Source organism: Nycticebus coucang, chromosome 4, assembly GCF_027406575.1.
Source record: "Nycticebus coucang isolate mNycCou1 chromosome 4, mNycCou1.pri, whole genome shotgun sequence".
NCBI classification, from domain to species: domain Eukaryota; kingdom Metazoa; phylum Chordata; class Mammalia; order Primates; family Lorisidae; genus Nycticebus; species Nycticebus coucang.
In genome coordinates this window covers 30,327,822-30,340,208 of record NC_069783.1, presented here as the reverse complement: position 1 = coordinate 30,340,208, position 12,387 = coordinate 30,327,822, and positions in this window count along the sequence as shown.

Genomic DNA, 12,387 nt, shown 5'->3' with positions numbered 1-12,387 from the left:
CCTGGTTTTCTATTCAATTCCAAATGTCTATGTCTCTATTTTTGTGACAGTACCACGCTGTCTTGACCACTATAACTTTGTAGTACAGCCTAAAATCTGGTATGCTGATGCCCCCAGCTTTGTTTTTATTACTAAGAACTGCCTTAGCTATACATTTTTGTTTTTCTGATTGGTTCCATACAAAAGGCAGAAGCATTTTTTCCAAGTCTTGAAAGTACGATGTTGGTGTTTTAATAGGGATGGCATTGAACCGATAAATTGCTTTGGCAAGTATAGACATTATAAAAATGTTGATTCTTCCCAGCCCCGAGCATGGTATGTTCCTCCATTTGTTAAAATCCGCTGTTTCCTTCCTTTCTTTCGTTTTTTGCTATTTCCTTTCTTAGGGTTTCATAATTTTCTTTATAGAGGTCCTTCACCTCTTTTGTTAGGTATATTCCTAGGTATTTCATTTTCTTTGAAGCTATGGTGAAGGGAGTTGTGTCCTTAATTAGCCTCTCATCTTGACTTTTATTGCCTTATACAAAGGCTACTGACTTTGAGACATTGATTTTATATCCTAAGATAGTACTGAATTTTTTGCTGACTTCCAGGAGTCTGTGGTTGAGTCTTTGGGGTTCTCTAAGTATAAGATCATATCGTCAGCAAAGAGGGAATGTTTGACTTCCTCTGCTGCCATTTGGATTCCCTTTATTTCCTTGTCTTGCCTAATTGTATTGGCTAGAACTTCCAGAACTATGTTGAATAGTAATAGTGACAGAGGACAACCTTGGCTAGTTCCAGTTCTAAGAGGAAAAGCTTTCAGTTTAACTCCATTGAGTAAAATATTAGCTGTGGGTTTGTCACAGATAGCTTCAATCAGTTTAGGAAATATGCCACATATGCCTATACACTTAGGTGTTCTAATTAGAAAAGGATGCTGGATTTTATCCACTGCTTTTTCTGCATCTATTGAGAGGATCAAATGGTCTTTGGTTTTGCTTCTGTTAATACGGTGGATAACGTTTATGGACTTGCATATGTTAAACCAGCCTTGCATCCCTGGGATGAAACCTACTTGATCATGATGTATGACTTTTTTGATGATAAACTGTAATCTATTGGCTAGGATTTTGCTGAGAATTTTGGCATCTATATTCATGAGTGAAATTGGTCTGAATTCTTTTTAGTTTGGGTCTTTTTCTGGTTTTGGTATCAGGGTAATGTTTGCTTCGTAGAACGTGGTGGGGAAGATTCCTTCCTCCTCAATTTTTTGGAATAATTTCTGCAGTACGGGAATAAGCTCTTCCTTGAAGGTTTGATAGAATTCTGGTATGAAGCCACCAGACCAAGGCAGTTTTTGTTGGAAGATTTTTGTATTTTTTCTTTAATCTTAGCACTTGAAATTAGTCTGTTCAGGAGCTCTATTTCTTCCTGGCTAAGTCTAGGGAGAGGGTGTGATTCCAAATAATTGATCAATTTCCTTCACATTGTCAAATTTCTGGGCATAGTATTTCTTGTAGCATTCAGAGATGATCTCTTGTATCTTTGTGGCATCAGTTATTTCCCCTTTACCATTTCTGATTGAGGTTACTAGAGATTTTACTTTTCTATTTCTAGTTAGTTTGGCCAAAGGTTTATCTATTTATTTTTTCAAAAAACCAACTCCTTGTTTCATTAATTTTCTGAATGATTCTTTTGTTTTCAATTTCATTGATCTATGATTTAATTTTGAATACTTATTTTCTTCTGCTGGGTTTAGGCATAGATTGTTCTTCTTTTTCCAATTCCACAAGATGGTTTGTAAATTTGTTGATGCGCTCTCTTTCTGTTTTTTGAATGTAGGCCTCTAAAGCGATAAATTTTCCTCTCGGAATTGCTTTTGCAATATCCCACAGGTTTTGGTAGCTTGTGTCTTCATTGTTGTTATGCTCAAGAAGTTAATGATTTCCTTTTATTTCTTCCTGCACCCAACTGCATTCAACAGAAGGTTGTTTAATTTCCATCCCTTTGTGTGGGATTGAACGTTTTTGTTGGAGTTGAGTTCTATCTTTAGTGCCTTATGGTCTGAGAAGATACAAGGTAAAATTTCAATTCTTTTGATTCTGTTGAAGTTTGTTTTGTGTCCTAGGATATGATCAATTTTGGAGAATGTTCCATGGGACGATGAGAAGAATGTATATTCTTTATCTTTGGGATGGAGTGTTCTATAAGCGGCTATCAAGCAAGTTGTTCTAGGATCTCATTTAAGTCCCTTATATCTTTGTTTAATTTCTGTTTAGAGAATCTGCAATCCTCTGTAAGAGGAGTGTTAAAGTCCCCTGTTATTAAGGTGTTATAGGATACCATATCCCTCAGACTGAGTAAGGTCTGTTTCAAGAATCTGGAACCAGGGTGATGCCTGTGGCTCAAGGAGGAGGGCACTGACCCCATATACCGAGGGTAGAAGATTTGAACAATGCCCCAGCCAAAAACTGCAAAAGAAAAAAAAAAAAAAGAAGAATCTGGGAGCATTTAAGTTGGGTGCATAAATATTTAGAATTGAAACATCTTGTATTTTTCACTTGACCAATGTAAAGTGACCATCTTTGTCTTTTTTGACTTTAGTTGCTTTAAATCCACGTGTCTAAAAATACAACTCTTTTCTTCTGAATTCAGTTTGCCTAAAAAATTGTCTTCCAACCCTTAACTCAGAGTTTTAGTTTGTCTTTTGAAGCTAGGTGTGTTTCCTGCAGATAGCAAATGGATGGCTTGTTCTTTAATCCAGTCAGCCCGTCTATGCCTCTTCAGTGGGGAATTCAAACCATTAAGATTTATGGAGACAATTGATAAGTGTGGTAGTGTTCTATTCATTTTATTTTGTGAGAGTCCATGGCTTAGTTTTATCTTTTGCATCATTGTGGAAGTTAGGTTCTGTCCTTTAATTTCTGAGTTCTTATTTTGCCGTTGATCCATTGTGATGGTCAGTGTGTAGAACATGTTGCAGTATTTCCTTGAGCTGGTCTTGTTGAGAATTTCCTCAATGTTCGTACATCAGTAAATGATTTGATTACTTAGTCAATTTTTTTTTGAGATAGAGCCTCAAGCTGCCACCTTGGGTACGGTGCTGTGGCATCACAGCTCAGAGCAACCTCCAACTCCTGGCTTCAGTGATTCTCTTGCCTCCCAAGTAGCTGAGACTACAGGCACCCACCACAACGCCTGACTATTTTTTGGTTGTAGTTGTCATTGTTGTTTGGCAGGCCCAGGCTGGATTTGAACCCACCAGCTCTGGTGTATGTGGCTGGCGCCTTAGCCGCTTGAGCTATAGGCGCTGTGCCTGATTTCTCAGTCAATTATAAAGCTTAGCTTAGCAGGATACAGAATGCTGGGCTGGAAACTGTTCTGTTTAAGTAGATTAAAGGTAGGTGACCATTGTCTTCTTGCTTGAAAGGTTTCATTAGAGACGTCTGCAGTCACCCTGATGGATTTGCCCCTGTAGGTCAACTGGTGCTTACTCTTGGCAGCTTGCAGAATCTTTTCTTTTGTCTTGACTTTGGACAGGTTCATCACAATGTGTCTTGGAGAAGCTCTGTTAAGAGTTGAGGTGACCTGGTCCAATATTCCTCTGAAAGGAGTGTCAGAATCTTTGGTGATATTTGGGAAATTTTCATTTATAATATTCTCTAGTATGGCTTCCATTCTCCTGGGGGCATTCTTCTTCCCCTTCTGGGATACCTGTAACTCGTATGTTTGAATGCTTCATAAAGTCCCATAATTCTGTCAGTGAGTGAGCTGCTTTCTCTTTTTTCCTGCCTCTCTAACTATCTGAGTTATCTCAAGAACTTTGTCCTCTACCTCCGAAATTCTTTCTTCTGCATGGTCTAACCTGTTGCTGATACTTTCTATTGCATCTTTAAGTTTCCTAATTGACTGCTTCAGTTCCTTCAGCTCTGCTATATCCTTTCTATATTCTTCATATCGTTCATCTCTTATTTGATTCTGTTTTTGGATTTCCTTTTATTTTCCACTTGATTAGCAGTTTCCTTCATTGTTTCCATCATTTCCTTCATCATCTGTATTCTAAATTCCCTTTCTGTCATTTCTAACATTTCTTTATAGGTGGAATCCTCTGCAGTAGCTACCTCACGATCCCTTGGGGGGAGGAGGGGGTTTGCTCTGGACTGGTTTTTCTTTTGTAGAGACAGAGTCTCACTTTATTGCCCTCAGTAGAGCACCATGGCATCACACAGCTCACAGCAACCTCCAACTCCTGGGCTTAGGCAATTCTCTTGCCTCAGCCTCCCAAGTAGCTGGGACTACAGGTGCCCTCCACAATGCATGGCTATTTTTTGTTGCAATTTGGCTGGGGCCGGGTTTGAACTCGCCACCCTTGGTATATGGGGCTGGTGCCCTACCTACTGAGCCACAGGCGCTGCCCTGGACTGGTTTTTCATGTTGCCAAGATTTTTCTGCTGATTTTTCCTCACGAGTGGAAACATCTTTTATCTATTTCCTTGCCCTAATTTTCTTTTCACTTTCTCTTGCTCTATAAGTTACAATGCCTCTGGACTAGGGTTTTGATGAGTCCTTTTGGTACACAACCAGAAGGATGAGAAGACAGTTCCCCACTGCTTTTGTCCTTCTCATGGGGTCCAGAAGTCTCTCGCTGACTCCCCATGTCCTCAAAGGGATGTTTTAGGCAGATACCACCAGCCAGAGATGCCTGTAGTCTTCTCTCCCCAGTTTCACTGTGCCCAATTGCAAGGAAGCTGTTACTCAGCTACCATCTTGCTAATATTTTTTTTTGAGACAAAGTTTCACTATGTCACCCTTGGTAGAGTGCTGTGGCGTCACAGCTCACAGCAACCTCAAACTCTTGGGATTAACTGATTTTCTTGCCTCAGCCTCCCAAATGGCTGGGACTACAGACACCAACCACAACACCTGGCTATTTTTGTTATTGTAGTTGTCATTGTTATTCGGTGGGCCCGGGCTAGGTTCAAACCCGGTAGCCCTGGTGTATGTGGCTGGCCCCCTAGCCACTGAACTACAGGCACCGAGCTTGTTTTAGCTTTAAATCACTAATAAATAATCTTTTTTTTACAGTAACCTTTGATTTTTTGACACCTATTATGCTATGAATTCATAGGGAATAGGTTCCAGCACCTTATGCCTCCTTCCAACTGACTGTCCTGTGTGCTACACTATACGCCTATTATGCCAGGAATTCATAGGGTATAGTTTACAGCAGCTCAACCTCCTTTGCTTTGGTTCTCACAAAGTGTGCTTTTCTGGGTGGAGCAGGCTGGTGCTTCAGTTAAACCCAGGTACCCATCTCTTTGGCTTCCTTCTTTTTCTGATTATTTTCCTTCATGCATTTTAGGAAACTATCTCGGCTCTTAGAGGGCTTAATATGCTCAATACCAACATTAATCCTATTAGCCAGAATCTGCCCTCATTTGTTTATACCTGCTGGGTAACATTGTAGACTCTTCGAGTTTTGCTTTGGTAACATTTGGTTGGCATGCCTTTTTGAACAGTACCCATTCCCCTTATGTCTACAATATTACCTTTCTTGTAGATTCGCATACATATGGCCAACGGAACAACCCTTGTTTTCTATAAGGCCTAGAGAACATGTATTGGGTGCTTCTCCTCTTTCCCTTTGTCATTTTGGTGAATTACTGGAAGATGGCATGTCCGCCTATGGATAATCCTCATGCTGTGATTTAAGCTTTGTTACAGTGAGTTTCTTTCCATTTTGCTCTTAAGGCTAATGCACAGCCCCTTGGTTCTAGGATGTTGTCACTTCTCAACCCATGTTCCTTTTTAAGAGTTTCAATGGGAAAAAAAGTGTTTACTCAACCACTCTTGGTGAAACTTTAACTTCAAAGTCTGTATCCTTGAGCAGCTGCATTCTCTGCTCAGTTCTTTAGACTTAACTATTGCTTTCTGTTGGGTTCCTCTGAATATCATACTGCACAGACATTTTGGAGTCCACCACATATTTAAAAGAAATACATAAGGCAGATTTAAAGCTTTCTGAGGTACTCTCCTTCCCTGAATTTCCTTTCTTTGTTAGAGAAGTTCCAAATGACTCCTCAGCCCAGCAAGACTGCCACACTTTTCTTGAGTTCTATTCCCATGTGAACTGTATAAACTGGAAATTGGGCTGAACACAGTGACGCATGCCTGTAATCCTAGCACTTTAGGAGGCTGAGGATGGAGGATTGCTTGAAGTCAGGAGTTTGAGACCAGCCTGAGCAAGGCAAGACACTGTCTCTGCTAAAAATAGAAAATTAAACTAGCCAGGCATTGTGGTGTGTGCCTGTAGTCCCAGCTACTTGGCAGGCTGAGGGAAGAGGGTAAATAGAGCCCAAGAATTTGAGTTATGATACCACGGCACTGTCTGTCTTAAACAGGGGGAAAAAAAAATCCAAAGCAGAAATTGCCCTATGAATTAAAGCTGGTTATAGTGGATGTCTTCTACTACATGGTTTTGTGCAGATTCTACTTTTTTTTGAGACAGAGTCTCACTATGTCACCCTTGGTAGAGTGCTGTGGCATCATGCGTCACAGCTCACAGCAACCTCACGCCCTTGGGCTTAAGTGATTCTCTTGCCTCAGCCTTTTCAAGTAGCTGGGACTACAGATGCCTGCCACAATGCCCGGCTATTTTTTTGTTGTTGTTCTTGCAGTTATTATTGTTGTTTTAGCTGGCCCGGGACAGGTTCAAAACCGCCAGCCTTGGTGTACTTGGTTGGTGCCCTACCCACTGAACTACAGGCACCGCCCTCTGTGGCAACTATAGTTCAGTGGGTAGGGCGCCAGCCACATACACATACATTGAATTTTGTAAATTCCTTAATTTGGAATTTCCCTAGTTCTTTTCATCATGTATATTTGATTGCTCTCTAGAGCCTTCTATTCATTGCTTTTTTTTTTCTTTTTTATTGTTGGGGATTCATTGAGGGTACAATAAGCCAGTTACACTGATTGCAATTGTTAGGTAAAGTCCCTCTTGCAATCATGTCTTGCCCCCATAAAGTGTGACACACACCAAGGCCCCCCCCCCTCCATCCCTCTTTCTGCTTCCCCCCCCCGTAACCTTAATTGTCATTAATTGTCCTCATATCAAGATTGAGTACATAGGATTCATGCTTCTCCATTCTTGTGATGCTTTACTAAGAATAATGTCTTCCACTTCCATCCAGGTTAATACGAAGGATGTAAAGTCTCCATTTTTTTTAATGGCTGAATAGTATTCCATGGTATACATATACCACAGCTTGTTAATCCATTCCTGGGTTGGTGGGCATTTAGGCTGTTTCCACATTTTGGCGATTGTAAATTGAGCTGCAATAAACAGTCTAGTACAAGTGTCCTTATGATAAAAGGATTTTTTTCCTTCTGGGTAGATGCCCAGTAATGGGATTGCAGGATCTAATGGGAGGTCTAGGTTGAGTGCTTTGAGGTTTCTCCATACTTCCTTCCAGAAAGGTTGTACTAGTTTGCAGTCCCACCAGCAGTGTAAAAGTGTTCCCTTCACTCCACATCCACGCCAGCATCTGCAGTTTTGAGATTCTGCGATGTGGGCCATTCTCACTGGGGTTAGATGATATCTCAGGGATGTTTTGATTTGCATTTCTCTAATATATAGAGATGATGAACATTTTTTCATGTGTTTGTTAGCCATTCGTCTGTCGTCTTTAGAGAAAGTTCTGTTCATGTCTCTTGCCCATTGATATAAGGGATTGTTGGCTTTTTTCATGTGGATTAATTTGAGTTCTCTATAGATCCTGGTTATCAAGCTTTTGTCTGATTGAAAATATGCAAATATCCTTTCCCATTGTGTGGGTTGTCTCTTTGCTTTGGTTATTGTCTCCTTAGCTGTACAGAAGCTTTTCAGTTTAATGAAGTCTCATTTGTTTATTTTTGTTGTTGTTGCAATTGCCATGGCAGTCTTTTTCATGAAGTCTTCCTCCAGGCCAATATCTTCCAGTGTTTTTCCTATGCTTTCTTGGAGGATTTTTATTGTTTCATGACTTAAATTTAAGTCCTTTATCCATCTTGAATCAATTTTTGTGAGTGGGGAAAGGTGTGGGTCCAGTTTCAGTCTTTTACATGTAGACATCCAATTCTCCCAACACCATTTATTGAACAGGGAATCTTTCCCCCAAGGTAAGTTCTTGTTTGGTTTATCGAAGATTAGGTGGTTGTAAGATGTTAGTTTCATTTCTTGGTGTTCAATTCAATTCCAAGTGTCTATGTCTCTGTTTTTGTGCCAGTACCATGCTGTCTTGAGCACTATGGCTTTGTAGTACAGACTAAAATCTGGTATGCTGATGCCCCCAGTTTTATTTTTGTTACAAAGAACTGCCTTAGCTATACGGGGTTTTTTCCGGTTCCATACAAAACGCAGAATCATTTTTTCCAAATCTTGAAAGTACGATGTTGGTATTTTGATAGGAATGGCATTGAATAGGTAGATTGCTTTGGGAAGTATAGACATTTTAACAACGTTGATTCTTCACATCCATGAGCATGGTATGTTCTTCCATTTGTTAATATCCTCTGCTATTTCCTTTCTGAGGATTTCATAGTTTTCTTTATAGAGGTCCTTCACCTCCTTCGTTAGGTATATTCCTAGGTATTTCATTTTCTTTGAAACTATGGTGAAGGGAGTTGTGTCCTTAATTAGCTTCTCATCTTGACTGTTATTGGTGTACACAAAGGCTACTGACTTGTGGACATTGATTTTATATCCTGAAACATTACTGTATTTTTTGATGACTTCTAGGAGTCTTGTGGTTGAGTCTTTGGGGTTCTCTAAGTATAAGATCATGTCGTCAGCAAAGAGGGAGAGTTTGACCTCCTCTGTTCCCATTTGGATTCCCTTCATTTCCTTGTCTTGCCTAATTGTATTGGCTAGAACTTCCAGCACTATGTTGAGTAGTAAAGGTGACAGAGGACAACCTTGTCTGGTTCCAGTTCTAAGAGGAAAAGCTTTCAGTTTTACTCCATTCAGTAAAATATTGGCTGTGGGTTTGTCATAGATAGCTTCAATCAGTTTTAGAAATGTGCCACCTGTGCCTATACTCTTCTGTGTTCTAATTAGAAAAGGATGCTGGATTTTATCAAATGCTTTTTCTGCATCTATTAAGAGGATCATGTGATGTTTATTTTGCCTCTGTTAATATGGTGGATAACGTTTATGGACTTGCGTATGTTAAACCAGCCTTGCATCCCTGGGATGAAGCCTACTTGATCATGATGAATGACTTTTTTGATGATAAGCTGTAATCTATTGGCTAGGATTTTGTTGAGAATTTTTCCATCTATATTCATGAGTGAGATTGGTCTGAAATTCTCCTTTTTGTTTGGGTCTTTTCCTGGTTTTGGTATCAGGGTGATGTTTGCTTCATAGAATGTGTTGGGGAAGATTCCTTCTTCCTCAGTTTTTTGGAATAATTTCTGCAGTACAGGAATAAGCTCTTCCTTGAAGGTTTGATAGAATTCTGGAGTGAAGCCATCTGGACCAGAGCATTTTTTAGTTGGAAGCTTTTTTATTGTTTCTTTGATCTCAGTGCTTGAAATTGGTCTGTTCAGGAGGTCTATTTCTTCCTGGCTAAGTCTAGGGAGAGGGTGTGATTCCAAATATTGATCCATTTCCTTCACATTGTCAAATTTCTGGGCATAGTTTCTGGTAGTATTCAGAGATGATCTCTTGTATCTCTGTGGGATCAGTTGTTATTTCCCCTTTATCATTTCTGATTGAGGTTACTAGAGATTTTACTTTTCTATTTCTAGTTAGTCTGGCCAATGATTTATCTATTTTATTTATTTTTTCAAAAAACCAACTCCTTGTTTCATTAATTTTCTGAATGATTCTTTTGTTTTCAATTTCATTGATCTCTGATTTGATTTTGGATATTTCTTTTCTTCTACTGAGTTTAGGCTTAGATTGTTCTTCTTTTTCCAATTCCAGAAGATCTCTTGTGAGATTGTTGATGTACTCTCTTTCTGTTTTTCGAATGTAGGCATCTAAAGCGATGAATTTTCCTCTCAAAACTGCTTTTGCAGTATCCCACAGGTTTTGGTAGCTTGTGTCTTCATTGTTGTTATGCTCAAGGAAGTTAATGATTTCCTGTTTTATTTCTTCCTGCACCCATCTGTTATTCAACAGAAGATTGTTTAATGTCCATGCATTTGGGTGGGGTCGAGCATTTTTGTTAGAGTTGAGTTCCACCTTTAGTGCCTTATGGTCTGAAAAGATACAAGGTAAAATTTCAATTCTTTTGATTCTGTTGATATTTGTTTTGTGTCCCAGGATATGATCAATTTTGGAGAATGTTCCATGGGGTGATGAGAAGAATGTATATTCTTTATCTTTGGGGTGGAGTGTTCTATATGCGTCTATCAAGCATAATTGTTCTAGGGTCTCATTTAAATCTCTTATATCTTTGTTTAATTTCTGTTTAGAGGATCTGTCCAGCTCTGTAAGAGGTGTGTTAAAGTCCCCTGTTATGATGGTATTATCAGATATCATATTGCTCAGACTGAGTAAGGTCTGCTTCAACAATCTGGGAGCATTTAAATTGGGTGCATAAATATTTAGAATTGAAATGTCTTCTTGTTGTAGTTTTCCCTTGACCAATATAAAGTGACCATCTTTGTCTTTTTTGACTTTAGTTGCTTTAAATCCACATGTATCTGAAAATAAGATTGCAACTCCTCTTTTCTTCTGAATTCCATTTGCCTGAAAAATTGTCTTCCAACCCTTGACTCGGAGCTTTAATTTGTCCTTTGAAGCCAGGTGTGTTTCTTGCAGACAGCAAATGGATGGCTTGTGTTTTTTAATCCAGTCAGCCAATCTATGTCTCTTCAGTGGGGAATTCAAGCCATTAACATTTACGGAGATAATTGATAAGTTTGGTAGTATTCTATTCGTCTTATTTGGTGAGAGTCCATTGCTTAGTTTTATCTTTTGCATCAGTGTGGAGGTTAGGTTCTGTCCTTTGATTTCTGAGTTCTTACTTTGCTGCTGATCCATTGTGGTGGTCAGTGTGCAGAACAGGTTGAAGTATTTCCTGTATAGCTGGTCTTCTTGTGGCAAATTTCCTCAATGTTTGTATATCCGTAAATGATTTGATTTCTCCGTCAATTTTGAAGCTTAGCTTAGCAGGGTACAGAATTCTGGGCTGGAAATTGTTCTGTTTAAGTAGATTAAAGGTAGATGACCATTGTCTTCTTGCTTGGAAAGTTTCATTAGAGAAGTCTGCAGTCACTCTGATGGATTTGCCCCTGTAGGTCAACTGGCGCTTACTCCTGGCAGCTTGCAGAATCTTTTCTTTTGTCTTGACTTTGGACACATTGTTCATCACAATGTGTCTTGGAGAAGCTCGGTTAGAGTTGAGGCGACCTGGGGTCCGACATCCCTCTGAAAGCAGTGTGTCAGAATCTTTGGTGATGTTTGGGAAATTTTCTTTTATAATATTCTCTAGTATGGCTTCCATTCCTCTGGGGCATTCTTCTTCCCCTTCTGGAATTCCTATAACTCGTATGTTGGAACGCTTCATAAAGTCCCATAATTCTGACAGTGAACGTTCTGCTTTCTCTCTCTTCTTTTCTGCCTCTTTTACTATCTGAGTTATCTCAAAAACTTTGTCTTCTACCTCTGAAATTCTTTCTTCTGCATGGTCTAACCTATTGCTGATACTTTCCATTGCATCTTTAAGTTCCCTGATTGACTGTTTCATTTCCTTCAGCTCTGCTATATCCTTTTTATATTCTTCATAACGTTCATCTCTGATTTGATTCTGTTTTTGGATTTCCTTTTGGTTATTTTCCACTTTATTAGCAGTTTCCTTCATTGTTTCCATCATTTCTTTCATTGTTTTCAACATGTGTATTCTAAATTCCCTTTCTGTCATTCCTAACATTTCTGTATAGGTGGAATCCTCTGCAGTAGCTACCTCATGGTCCCTTGGCGGCGTTGTTCTGGACTGGTTCTTCATGTTGCCTGGAGTTTTCTGTTGATTCTTCCTCATGAGTGATTTCTTTTATCTGTTTCCTTGCCCTAATTTTCCTTTCACTTCCTCTTGCTCTTTAATTTCTTGTGCCTGTGGACATGGTCCACCTGGGAGTTGGGGGGCACCGGACCTCCATTCGAGGAGGGTCTCACGGTACCTTTCTCTCCCGCGCCGGCCGGCCGCGCCGCAAGTACCGGTGCTGGCGACGGGAGACTAGGGGGAACGCGCTCCCGCTGTCTCCAGCAGTCCCTGGGCCTCTGCCAAATTAATCCTTTTTAAAAGGTTCATCTATTCTATTAGACCTCTGAAAATGTTCCAGTTTATACTACGCCAGTTGTACACAGGAGTTCTGCTGTTTCGAAACGCTCATAAAATGTAGTGTCAACTGGAAAAA